The sequence below is a fragment of the Ovis canadensis genome, chromosome 10, assembly GCF_042477335.2.
Source record: "Ovis canadensis isolate MfBH-ARS-UI-01 breed Bighorn chromosome 10, ARS-UI_OviCan_v2, whole genome shotgun sequence".
Classification (NCBI taxonomy): Eukaryota; Metazoa; Chordata; class Mammalia; order Artiodactyla; family Bovidae; genus Ovis; species Ovis canadensis.
The window spans coordinates 50,420,543-50,431,655 of record NC_091254.1 but is presented as its reverse complement, the minus strand read 5'-3'; the positions used below and the strand labels follow the sequence as shown (position 1 = coordinate 50,431,655).

Genomic DNA, 11,113 nt, shown 5'->3' with positions numbered 1-11,113 from the left:
GCCGCAGGGCCCGACAGCGCCCAGCCCCAGGGGCCGAGCCGCGGCCGGTGCTGCGGGAACCTGAGTCGGCTGCCCGACCCTGACGGGCCGGGCCACGGTGGGGGCGGGGAAGGGGGGGGGTATGGAATGGAGGCGCGGGGGTGTGGTCTGCGGCTGACGGACAGGGCATCGGACCACCCCCTCAAGGGGGGGTCCTGAAGGAAGGCGGACGCAGCCAATGGGCATCCCCGAGGCGCCCAGGCCGCCCTCCCCGGCCGCCAGTGAGGGCGCAGGGGGCGGGGCCTGCCGGGTCGGGCCGCGCCGCCGCGGCCGCCGCCTCCGCCTCCTCACCAGCGCTAAAGCCGGGACTGGACCGAGCGGAGTTGCGCGTGTTGCCGAAGGGGGGTGGGCCGGGGGCGGGGAGGTTCGTTCCGCGGAGCCGCAGCCAGAACCGGGTGAGGCTTGTCCCCGCCGTGTTTCCAGCTCAGGGCCGCCGACAGTGGGGGTGGCCGGGAGCGGCGCAGCCTCCGGAGGCGGAGGCGCCGGGAGGCGGAGATGGGTGAGGGCGGCCTCCGAAGCCTCCCACCGACCCGGGACGAGCGCCCCGCGGCGCGGCCGCCGTCGCCGCTGCCGCTTCGGGGCCTCAGGCTGCCGGCGGCTCCGCTGATGTCCCAGGCGCGTTGGCGGGCGGCCCGCGGGCTGCGGGAGTGCGGGCGCGGCCGCGAGGGCGGAGTGAGGCAGCCGCCGGCGGCCGGGGTCGCCCGGGGCCGCCCGGGGCGGGGGCCGGCTGTGGGGGTCGCGCCGTGTGGGGGTGGGGTGGGGTGGGTGGGGGAGGGGCGCCTCCGTGGGGGCTCGGGGTCCCGTTAGCGTTCTCCCAGCGACGGCGCGAGGTCCCCGAGTTTGAGGGCGAGGGCGCGGGCCCCCCGCGCCGGTCCCCTCCTCGGCCGCCCCGGCCCCGGCGCGCGCGCGGCTCGGCTCCGCACGTATTGTTTGGCTGGGTCTCTAATGGCGGACGGGGAGGCAGCGCTGCCGGTCGCTGACTGCGGGGGGGCAAGTCTCGGGCCCGGGGCAAGAGCCGGGGGCACAGGCGGGGGGTTTCCGCCCCGCGGCGACGCGGGCTCCCCCCAGCCCGGCGTGGGTGCGGGCGCGGCAGAGACGGCGCTGGGCGGGCCGATCCCGGGGATCGGAGTCTCCGCTGGCGTCGAGGCTGCGCTCGCCCTTCCCTTACCCCTCCCCCTCCCCGAGCAGGCCTGCTGCCCTCCGCCTCCTCCCCCCAGGGTTTGCCTTTCACGTGGGTTTTGGTCCCAAATAAAAATTTTATGCCGTTTTGCTCTACTTTACGTTGGAGGGGATTGTTGATGCCTGGCTAGGGAGCAATAATCGAAGGTCCGAACCTCCTTGACCTCTTATTCCGTTCTGTGCCTCCTTCTGGTGGAAAAGACTTGGTTCTTCCACCTGGTTAGATGTTGTTGATCCATTTTTTCATTTTTTCTCTTATCCCAGGACCAGGAGTTGAATTCATCCCTACCTGGTGCATCTTTGGCTGAGCGTGAGGAGGACAACACCCCGATTGTGAGTCTTTCGCCCCTTATTTGATGCTCCTGGAAGACGTTGGCAGGTTAATGTAGGGCCTCGGCCTGGGGACCGGTGCGTCCCCGTTGTTTTGAGGGGGAGGAGCTTCCCCCTGGGTGGCACTGCCCCCGGGGCGCAGCCTGGATAATGGCTGGTGAGGCAGCTGGGAGTGGGCGCTGCTGTTTGCACCGCTGCAGAGAGCGCTCCTGCTGCAATACCAACCTCAGCAACCAGACGACGGGCTCCTGCCGCTGCTCACGTTACCCGGGAGGAGGGGTGGAGGAAGGAGGGCATATTGCTGGCGCCCTCTAGAGCTCCAGGGTGGGAATTGAAGTCGTTTGGTTTGACGCCTGGTCTGCAACCATCTTTTAACACTTTCTCTTCCTTTTCAATGGAGAATTGGTTGAAAGGGTTGGAGAAGCAGAAAGGCAGATTTAGATCTGAGTGTGTGATGTAAAACATGAATTTTGACTCTTAGGGTTCATGAGTTGGTGGATGTCTTTGACGTGTTTGTTTAGGAAAGGCGTGAGGCCCCCTCCTCCTGTTGTCTTACTTTATCACTTAGTTCCCTGCTCTGGTTACTCTTAGCCCCAAATCTTTCGTGATGCTGAGTGTTCCCTTGAGTTGTTCCTGACGTGTTACCTGAGAGTAATTGTTTAATGCTTGCAATTTGTCGGTTTTAAAGTAGCCTTGTAATATGCTAGACAGTAAGGTAAACATAACAGGTCATTTTCCATCCGTTGTAATGAGTTACAAAATATCAGTGAAGTTACTGTTCTGGACACATTATATCTCTGGAGCCCACTGATAGTTAACTTGCAGATCTCTGTCAAAGGTGAGTCATGAGTATGGTTGCTTATACTTAAATATTAAGTCTCAAATGGGCCAAAAAATAATAGACGATGAACACAAACTGAGTACTGATTGTGAAGGATGATGTGAGGATGGCAACTTGTATTAAGCAAATGCTACTTTAGGCAGGTCCCCGATACTTTCATGTATTATTTCCTTTAAGGAAATCTTGGCAAATGGCCTGCAGGGTCATAAAAATAGCATGTATTGAGCCTGTATTGTATGCCAGCATAAGTTTTTTTTTTTAAGTTACTATGGCAACTATCAACTTTATGAGGGAGAATAGTATATTGAACCTCTGTGTACCTATCATTTACATTCCATAATTATCAACACATGTCCAGACTAGTTTTTAACATATTAAATAATTTAATCTTTATAAAAACTTAGTGTTTTTATTCCTAATTCTTAGAGGAGGAAACAGGCATAAGCAGATAACCCAGGCAGTAGTATTCATTTAAACAGGAACCAGTTTTGGTTACAGGCCTGAGTTCAGCAGCTTCGGTGTCCTGTTTCATTTGTAAATTTTCATTTATTTTATTTATTTATTTTTTAATCTTTGGGCCACACTGAGGCCTATAAGGTCTTAGTTCCCTGATAAGGGATCAAACCTGTGCCCCCTGTATTAGCAGTGTGGAGTTCTAGCCACTGGATTTCTAGGGAAGTCCTTTGTGTTGTCCTGTTTTAAAGTATATAATATGCTTATTTCACAAATATAGAAATTGAAAAAAACTGGAAGTTACAACCTTTTCAGCCTGTATTCCTTTCCTGGAAACCAGTGGGTAAACAAATATGGAATGTTAAATCTTACTGAATACCTTTAAGAAAAAAAAGTAGTACCACAGTTGTCAATTAGATAACTATAAGATAATTATTTGACTGTTTTTAAACTAATAGGGTCTATTTGAATCAGAAATAATATACTCTCTTTTTTTCAGTGTGTATGTGTGCAATTTAGTGTCTGTTCCTTAAATACTGTAACTTAAAATGAATATAACTTCTGTAATGAGTTTAAAGGTCTTTTCAGGCATTAAATCATTCAGATATAGTGGATCAGGGATTAGATCTTTCAGCTATCAATAGATGGGTAAAGCTTATATTATCACCACATACTTTCCCAAAAGATTTACCATTCTAAAATTTTTCTTTGTACTTATTTGTGATGTTGGTGGAGGAAGGTTAATTGGTTAAATACACATTTGGAGATGAGGACATACAAAATGTATAATCAGGACTTGCCTGTAATGTCAGCATATGTATACTAATGAAAGCTTAAGATTCTTTCAAATACAGTTGACCCTTGAACTACATGGATTTGAATTGTGGGTCCACTTATGCCTGGATTTTTTTTAATAGTGCTGCAGGCAGTTGGATCTGCTGATATGAAGGAACTCAGTAAAAAGGAGGCCCAACTATAATTTATACACGGATATACTTTTTTCTGACTGCGCTGTGCATCATGTGTGATCTTAGTTCCCAAACCAGGTATTGAACTTGTGACCCTTGTGGTAGAAGCTCGAAGTCCTAACCACTGACATCAGGGGAGTCTCACTTTTTGAAGGGATGTGGTTGTTGTTTTCCTTAACGATTTAGCTCAGAATTAAAAATCTTTTACTTTTTACTGAAAAGCATGGTGCTTTAAACTAATGGTGCTTTAATGCACCAGGCAAAAAGATAACCTGACAATTTTAAATTCACTTTGATTAAATCAGAGTTCTTGATTACATGTGAATTTATTGTGCACTTAATGTGAGTTAGGTACCTTTAGTTGTACTTATGAAGTATTTTGACATTTAAAAATACTTCACGTTTATGGTACCTTCTTTAGTGCATCCTTAATAGTGTGTGTCCCTCCTGTTGTCCTTTGTCAAACAGTTGAGGGAAAGGGAGAGTGGCCCTGCTTTTCTGAGTTCTCCTCTAGGTTCTCTTGCGCTGGACTCTTGTACCCCATGTGGTGGGACAACTCTGAATATTCAGATGTCACACCGATGCTGACAGTGAACATTTCAGACCTTTGTGTGGTTATGGAGCTTGACATACCATCTTTGTACAACAATGTTCCTATTTTTAGAAGTTTTATTGTATGTTGCCCTTGTTTGAGGTGCAGAGTGCCTTACTAATGCATTTGAGGCAAAGTGAATCTTTACTTTTAGTCAGATGCTGTGTTGTAACTGTGATGAAAAGAATATATATGCATGCTGGAGCTCTGTTGTTGTCAAAAGGTGTGGTATAATTAGAAATTTTGTATCTCTTTTTAGGTATTCATATCTGTCTACTGGTAATATTATTCACACATATATTATTATGTTGAGTAACACTTACTATAAGAGAACATTGACATGTTCACCTTTCATGTTTTATTTCAGCAATGCAAGATGAGCCTAAACCCAAATGCTTTCTCCCATTGGATTAACAGTATTTTATGTAGGGCATTTTAAGTTAGGAAGCAAGTATGCTGAGACAGTGTGTTGATTCCATGTATTTTCCATTTTTTATTTCAGTTGGTTAATTTTTTTCTATTCCTGTCAGAGCACAAATTGGGATTTTAGAATTGAACAGAACTTTTAAGATATTCCCTGGTGGCTGAGATGGTAAATAATCCGCCTGAAATGCTGGGGACCTGGGTTCGATCCCTGGCTTGAGAAGATGCCCTGGAGAAGAGAATGGCTACCCACTCCAGTAGTCTATCCCAGAGAATTCCATGGACAGAGGTGCCTGGGCAGGCTACATACAGTCCATGGGGTCACAAAGAGTCAGACAGGACTAAGCCACTTTGACTTTCACTTTAAGATATTCAAATCTCAAAGTTCTTATGGACAGCTCCAATATGTAAAAACTATAAATTGTCATTGAGAAAGTTACTGTTGGGTAAATAATTTTCAACTATGAGGCTCTGGGTAACAATTGTAGTTTTTAATTTTTTATTTTGATTGTTTACCTGCAAAAAAAAATTGTTTTACATAATCAGAATCGCTAATTTTTATATGTGCAGCTTATTTTTTAAACAAGCCCATTTGTAATCTTAGGTTTCTGTTATTAAAATAGTACTGAGAAGAGAATTTTGAAGACCAGCACCAAACACTTAACTTGGGGTAACAAGATAAGTTGGTGATCTTAAAGTGTGTTAAAAGTTGGATTACAACACATTTGAGTATATCTGTTGTTTTATTGCATATTTTAAGATGTATTTTTTGGATCAAGTTTTACACAACACTTGAAGGACTTTGTAACTGCAGAATAAGTTTTTGTGTACTATTGAAGTCTAGGGGATTCCCTAGTGGCTCAGAGGGTAAAGTGTCTGCCTGCAGTGCAGGAGACCTGGGTTCGATTCCTGGCGCGGGGATCCCCTGGAAAAGGAAATGGCAGCCCACTCCAGTACTGTTGCTGCTGCTGCTGCTAAGTCGCTTCAGTTGTGTCCGACTCTGTGCAACCCCATAGATGGCAGCCCACCAGGCTCCGGTCCCTGGGCAGGCAAGAACACTGGAGTGGGTTGCCATTTCCTTCTCCAATGCATGAAAGTGAAAAGTGAAAGTGAAGTTGCTCAGTCATGTCCGACTCTTAGCAACCCCATGGACTGCAGCCTACCAGGCTCCTCCGTCCATGGGATTTTCCAGGCAAGAGTACTAGAGTGGGTTGCCATTGCCTTCTCCGCACTCCAGTACCCTTGCCTGGAAAATTCTATGGACGGAGAAGCTGGTAGGCTACAGTCCGTGGGGTCACAAAGAGTTGAACATGACTGAGCGACTTTACTTTCTTTATTGAAGTCTAGAGTTGTAGTGTGTAACAGTTGTTGTTCAGTCTCTTAAGTCATGTCAGACTCTTTACGACCTCATGGATGGCAGCACGCTAGGCTCCTCTGTCCTCCACCATCACCCAGATTTTGCTCAGATTCATATGCATTGAGTGGGTAACGCTATCTAACCATCTCATCCTCTGCCACCGCCTTCTCCTTTTGGCTTCAGTCTTTCACAGTGTCAGTGTCTTTTTCAATAAGTCAGCTCTTCACATCAGGTATCCAAAGTATTGGAGGTTCAGCATCAGTCCTTCCAATGAATACTCAGGGTTGATTTCCTTCAGGGTTGACTGGTTTGACTCTCAGGAGTCTTCTCTAGCACCATAGTTCGAAAGCATTAGTTCTTTGGCATTCAGCCTTCTTTGTGGTTCAGCTCTCACATCCATACATGACTGTTGGAAAAACCATAACTTTGACTGTATGGACCTTTGTTGGCAAAGTGATGCCTCTGCTTTTAAATATGTTGTCTAGGTTTGTCACAGCTTTTTTCCAAGGAGTAAGCACCTTAATTTCATGGCTGCAGTCACTGTCCACAGTGATTTTGGAGCCCAAGAAAGTAAAATCTATCTGTGCTTCCACTTTTTCCTTCTATTTTGCTATGAAGTGATAGGACCAAATGCCATGACCTTAGTTTTTTGAATGTTGAATTTTTAGGCAGCTTTTTCACTCTCCTCTTTCACTTTCATCAAGCATCTTAATTTTATGAAGAGGCTCTCTAGTTCCTTTTCACTTTCTGCTATTAGAATGGTATCATCTGAATATCTGAGGTTGTTGATATTTCTCCCAGCAGGCTTGATTCCAGAATGTGATTCATCCAGCCTAGCATTTCACACGATATACCCTGCACGTAAGTTAAAAAAACAAGGCAACAGAATACAGCCTTGTCACACTCCTTTCTCAATTTGGAACTGGTCAATTGTTTCATGTCTGGTTCTAATTGTTGCTTCTTGACCTGCATACAGGTTTCTTAGGAGACAGGTAGGGTGGTCTGATATTCCCATCTCTTTAAGAACTTTTTCACACTGTGATCCACACAGTTAAAGCTTTGGCGTAGTCAGTGAAGCAGGTGTTGAGGTTTTTAAGTTAAGTATTTTAAGTAAGATTGTGATGCACAGCTAGAGGTTTCAGACAGAAAAAAGTTTATAAGGTCCCTCAAGATTTGTATTTTTAAAATAATGTTGATTTTTTTCATTCTCAGCATACTACTCATTTTGCATATATACTATTATCAACAATTGACATTTTGGGAACTTCTTTTGTGGTCCAATGGCTAAGACTCCAAGCTCCTAATGCAGGGGCTCAGTTTGATCCCTGGTCAGGGAACTAGATCCCACATGCTACAACTAAGACCCAATGCAGCCAAATAAATACATAAATAAGCAATTGACATTTTTGATAATCTCTTTCCTTATGTTGCAAGGGTCTTCAGCAGATTAATGTGAGTTGTACTGACCAGTATGTTAGGCTGGTCCACAAGTCTCAGTTCTGTGTGATGGTGGTAGTGCTAGTTCAGCAGAAGTGTGAGGAGCCTGTTTTCAGCAGGGTGAGGTCAGGAGGAGCCTTAGAGTGTCAGGGCCAGGGCATGTACGCACATCTTCAGTCCTGTCTGACTCTCTGCCACCTGCGTGGACTGTACTCGCCAGGCTCCTCTGTCCATGGATAGGGATTCTCCCACAAGTTACTAGAGTGGGTTGCCATGCCCTTCTCCAGGAGATCTTCCCAGCCCAGGGACTGAACCCAAGTCTCCTGCTTGACAGGCGGGTTCTTTTCCACTGAGCCACCTGGGAAGCTTGATACATTAACTTCTCCCAAATGGCAAAGATTGGAGGAGGGGTAGATAAATGGTGAAAGGGAGTTCAGATGACTTGGATGTGGGAGTAGGTGGTTTGGGGCTTTGAGACACCTCAGCTGAGACGAGTTAATCAGTCTGGGCATTGAGGTTTTATTTAAAATCAGGGGAGTGGATGAGATCCCCAGAGAAAATTAAAATTATTTGAAATTATCTTGCAGTTAAAGTTTGACCCTATGGAAAAGAAGAGATTATTCCTTAACTTGGAAATTCTACGCTCTAGAGGTAACTTGAATCAATTAATTGATTTATTTGTTTATTTACTAGATCAAAAGAGATTATTTTTTAGATGCTGGCATAGCCCTTGAATGGATTTTTAGTATGTTAATTAAATGATTCCTATCAGCTTCTAAAACCAGAGTAGCATTGTCTCATATCTGATAAAGATATTAAAAGAGATTTTCTTAAAAGAGATTTTGTGGCTAGATGGTAAGCAACATGAAGTCATAATCTGTGTTCATCTGTCATTGATCTCCTGGCTCCTTTCCCCAGAGATGAGTAGTAGTACCAATTTAGTGTGTATTACTCTAAATCCTTCTTGGGCATATATTAACATGTACCTGTAATAATAAATTATATGTGCATGTTGAAAACATGTATGCTATGTGCCATACTTTGGCCACCTGATGCAAAGAGCCAACTCATGGGGAAAGACCCTGATGCTGGGAAAGATTGAGGGCAAAAGGAGAAAGGAGCAGCAGAGGATGAGGTGGTTAGATAGTATCACCAACTCAATGGACATGATTCCGAGCAAAGTCTGGAGATACTGGAGGACAGAGGAGCCTGGTATACCACAGGTACTGTCCATGGTGCCTCAAAGAGTCGGACACAGATATGACTTAGTGAGTGAACAACAATAAACAACTATATACATCTTCCTGCATCTTGGTTTTTTTACTTAGTAGTATGTCTTAGACATTTTTCTGAGTTAGTATGTAAGGATTTCTTTTTAAAATGCTGTGTGGCACTTAATGACGTGCACTTTTTTAGCAGTTCAGATATTCTGTTGGTGGACATTTAATCTATTTGGGTTTTTCTGTTATTTACAGTGCTGCATGAAATATATATAAAGTAGTTCCTTTGGGTTCATGTGTGTTTTCTCTGGGGGAGATTCTGGAGAGCCAGTCAGCATGTGGCTCCGTGGTAAAGAACCTGCCTGCTAATGCAGGAGACAGAGGAGACAGGGGTTCTATCCCTGGGTCAGCAAGATTTCCCGGAGGAGGAAATAGCAACCCACTCCAGAATTCTTGCCTGGAAAATCCCAGGACAGTTGAGCCTGATTGGCAATAGTCCATGTGGTCCCAAAGAGTTGGACATAACTTAGCGACTGAACATGCACATGTGCATATTACATACATGTTTTTATAGACACTGCCAGATTGCTTTCCACTGGACCACAAAACTCACTGCCCTTTCTACTAGTTATTCTATGTTCTTGCCAACACTAAATATTATCAAATAAATAGTTAAAGTTTTGTCCGTTTAATTTGTCTTCTTTCTAAAGTATGGAATGTACACATTATATAGCATGTATCTTTTTCATATTTTTGACCTTATTGTGTTTCTTTGCTATGTAAACATTTTATGATGTAATGGGAAAAATCCATTTCACTACTGCAAGCAATGGGAACAACTGTAACATATGCAAGAATTTTATGAAGGAAATTGTAAAATAATACAGTAAGACATGCAAGAAAACCAGAATGGACAGATTTACATATATCTGAATGGGAAGACCTGAATCATATAAAAGATTAATTTATTTTGTCTTCAAATATGTCTAAATTCAATGAAATGCTGACTAAATCCCTTAATATTGATAGATACATATGGTACCATACAACAATGATTAACTATAGAGAAAATATTTGGATATAGTATACCTAGAGTGGCACTGCCGAATTTTATGGTAATTCCATTTTCAATTTTTTGAATAACCTCCATTCTGTTGTCTATAGTGGTGGCACCTTTTTACATTTCCAATAGCAGTGCACAAGGAATCATCCTTTCTTCAATCAGCTAACCAATTTCCCTTCACTAATATTGTTACTTTTTGTTTATTTTGATAGTAGCCATCCTGATGGATGTGATGTCTTTCCTGGTTTGATTTGCATATCCCTAATAAATGATTATGTTGAACATCATTAGAATTTGAGAAAGAACAGTGTTAATTCTTCTTTAAATGTCTGGCAGACTTCACCTGGTTAGTCCTGATTTCTTTATTGGGAGATTTTTGATTACTTATTCAGTCTCTTTGCATGTTATAATTCAGATTTTGTGTTTCTTCTTGAGTCAGTTTTTGTAGTTTGTGTTAAAAATTTACCTGTTTTTAAAATTTTTTTATTTTGGGTTGTCCAGTTTTTTGGCATATAATTGCAAAATTATATTCATTCATTTCTATAAAGTCACTAGTGATACCTTATTAATATTTCTGATTTTTTTAAAACAATTTTATATTTGTTCTGCTAGTCACATGTCAATTTCTTTCTCTTTTGTTTGCACTCCTTGGTTTGTGTGATCTTAGTTTTGGACCGGGGATCAAACATGGGCCCTGGCAGTGAAAGGGCAAAGTCCTAACCACGAGACCACCAGAGAATTCTCTTTGTTTCTGATTTTAATAACTTTAGAGAGTTTTTTCCTTGTCAGTCTAGCTAAAGGTTTGTTAATTTTTTCAAGGAGCCACATATTTGTAATTTTTTGTTTCCTCTGTTTTTTATTAAAATTTTTTTTTTCATTCCCCCTCCTTTTTATTTTGTACTGGAGTGTGTGTGTGTGTGTGTGTGTGTGTGTGAGTGTGTGAAGTTGCCTCAGTCGTGTCCAACTCCTTGTGACCCTATGGACTGTACAGGCTCTGTCCATGGGATTCTCCAGGTATTTTGTACTGGAGTGTGTGTGTGTGTGTGTGTGTGTGTGTGTGTGTGTGAAGTTGCCTCAGTCGTGTCCAACTCCTTGTGACCCTATGGACTGTACAGGCTCTGTCCATGGGATTCTCCAGGTATTTTGTACTGGAGTGTGTGTGTGTGTGTGTGTGTGTGTGTGTGTGTGTGTGTGTGAAGTTGCCTCAGTTG

General features: G+C 43.9%; 1 protein-coding gene across 17 annotated transcripts in view; it reads left to right on the top strand.

The window, feature by feature from the left end:
- The first annotated feature begins 268 nt into the window (after positions 1 to 268).
- Positions 269 to 11,113, top strand: part of ZMYM2 (zinc finger MYM-type containing 2) — a 64,741-nt gene continuing 53,896 nt past the window's right edge. For 2 of the 17 annotated variants that reach the window (XM_069601715.1, XM_069601709.1), the window contains exons 1-4: positions 427 to 654; positions 1,483 to 1,551; positions 6,987 to 7,043; positions 8,207 to 8,270. The gene's annotated coding sequence lies outside the window, so the exon portion shown is untranslated. Of the gene's footprint in view, positions 655 to 1,482; positions 1,552 to 6,986; positions 7,044 to 8,206; positions 8,271 to 11,113 lie in introns of all 17 variants that reach the window. The other 15 variants (XM_069601717.1, XM_069601711.1, XM_069601718.1 and 12 more) reach the window with 12 other exon arrangements.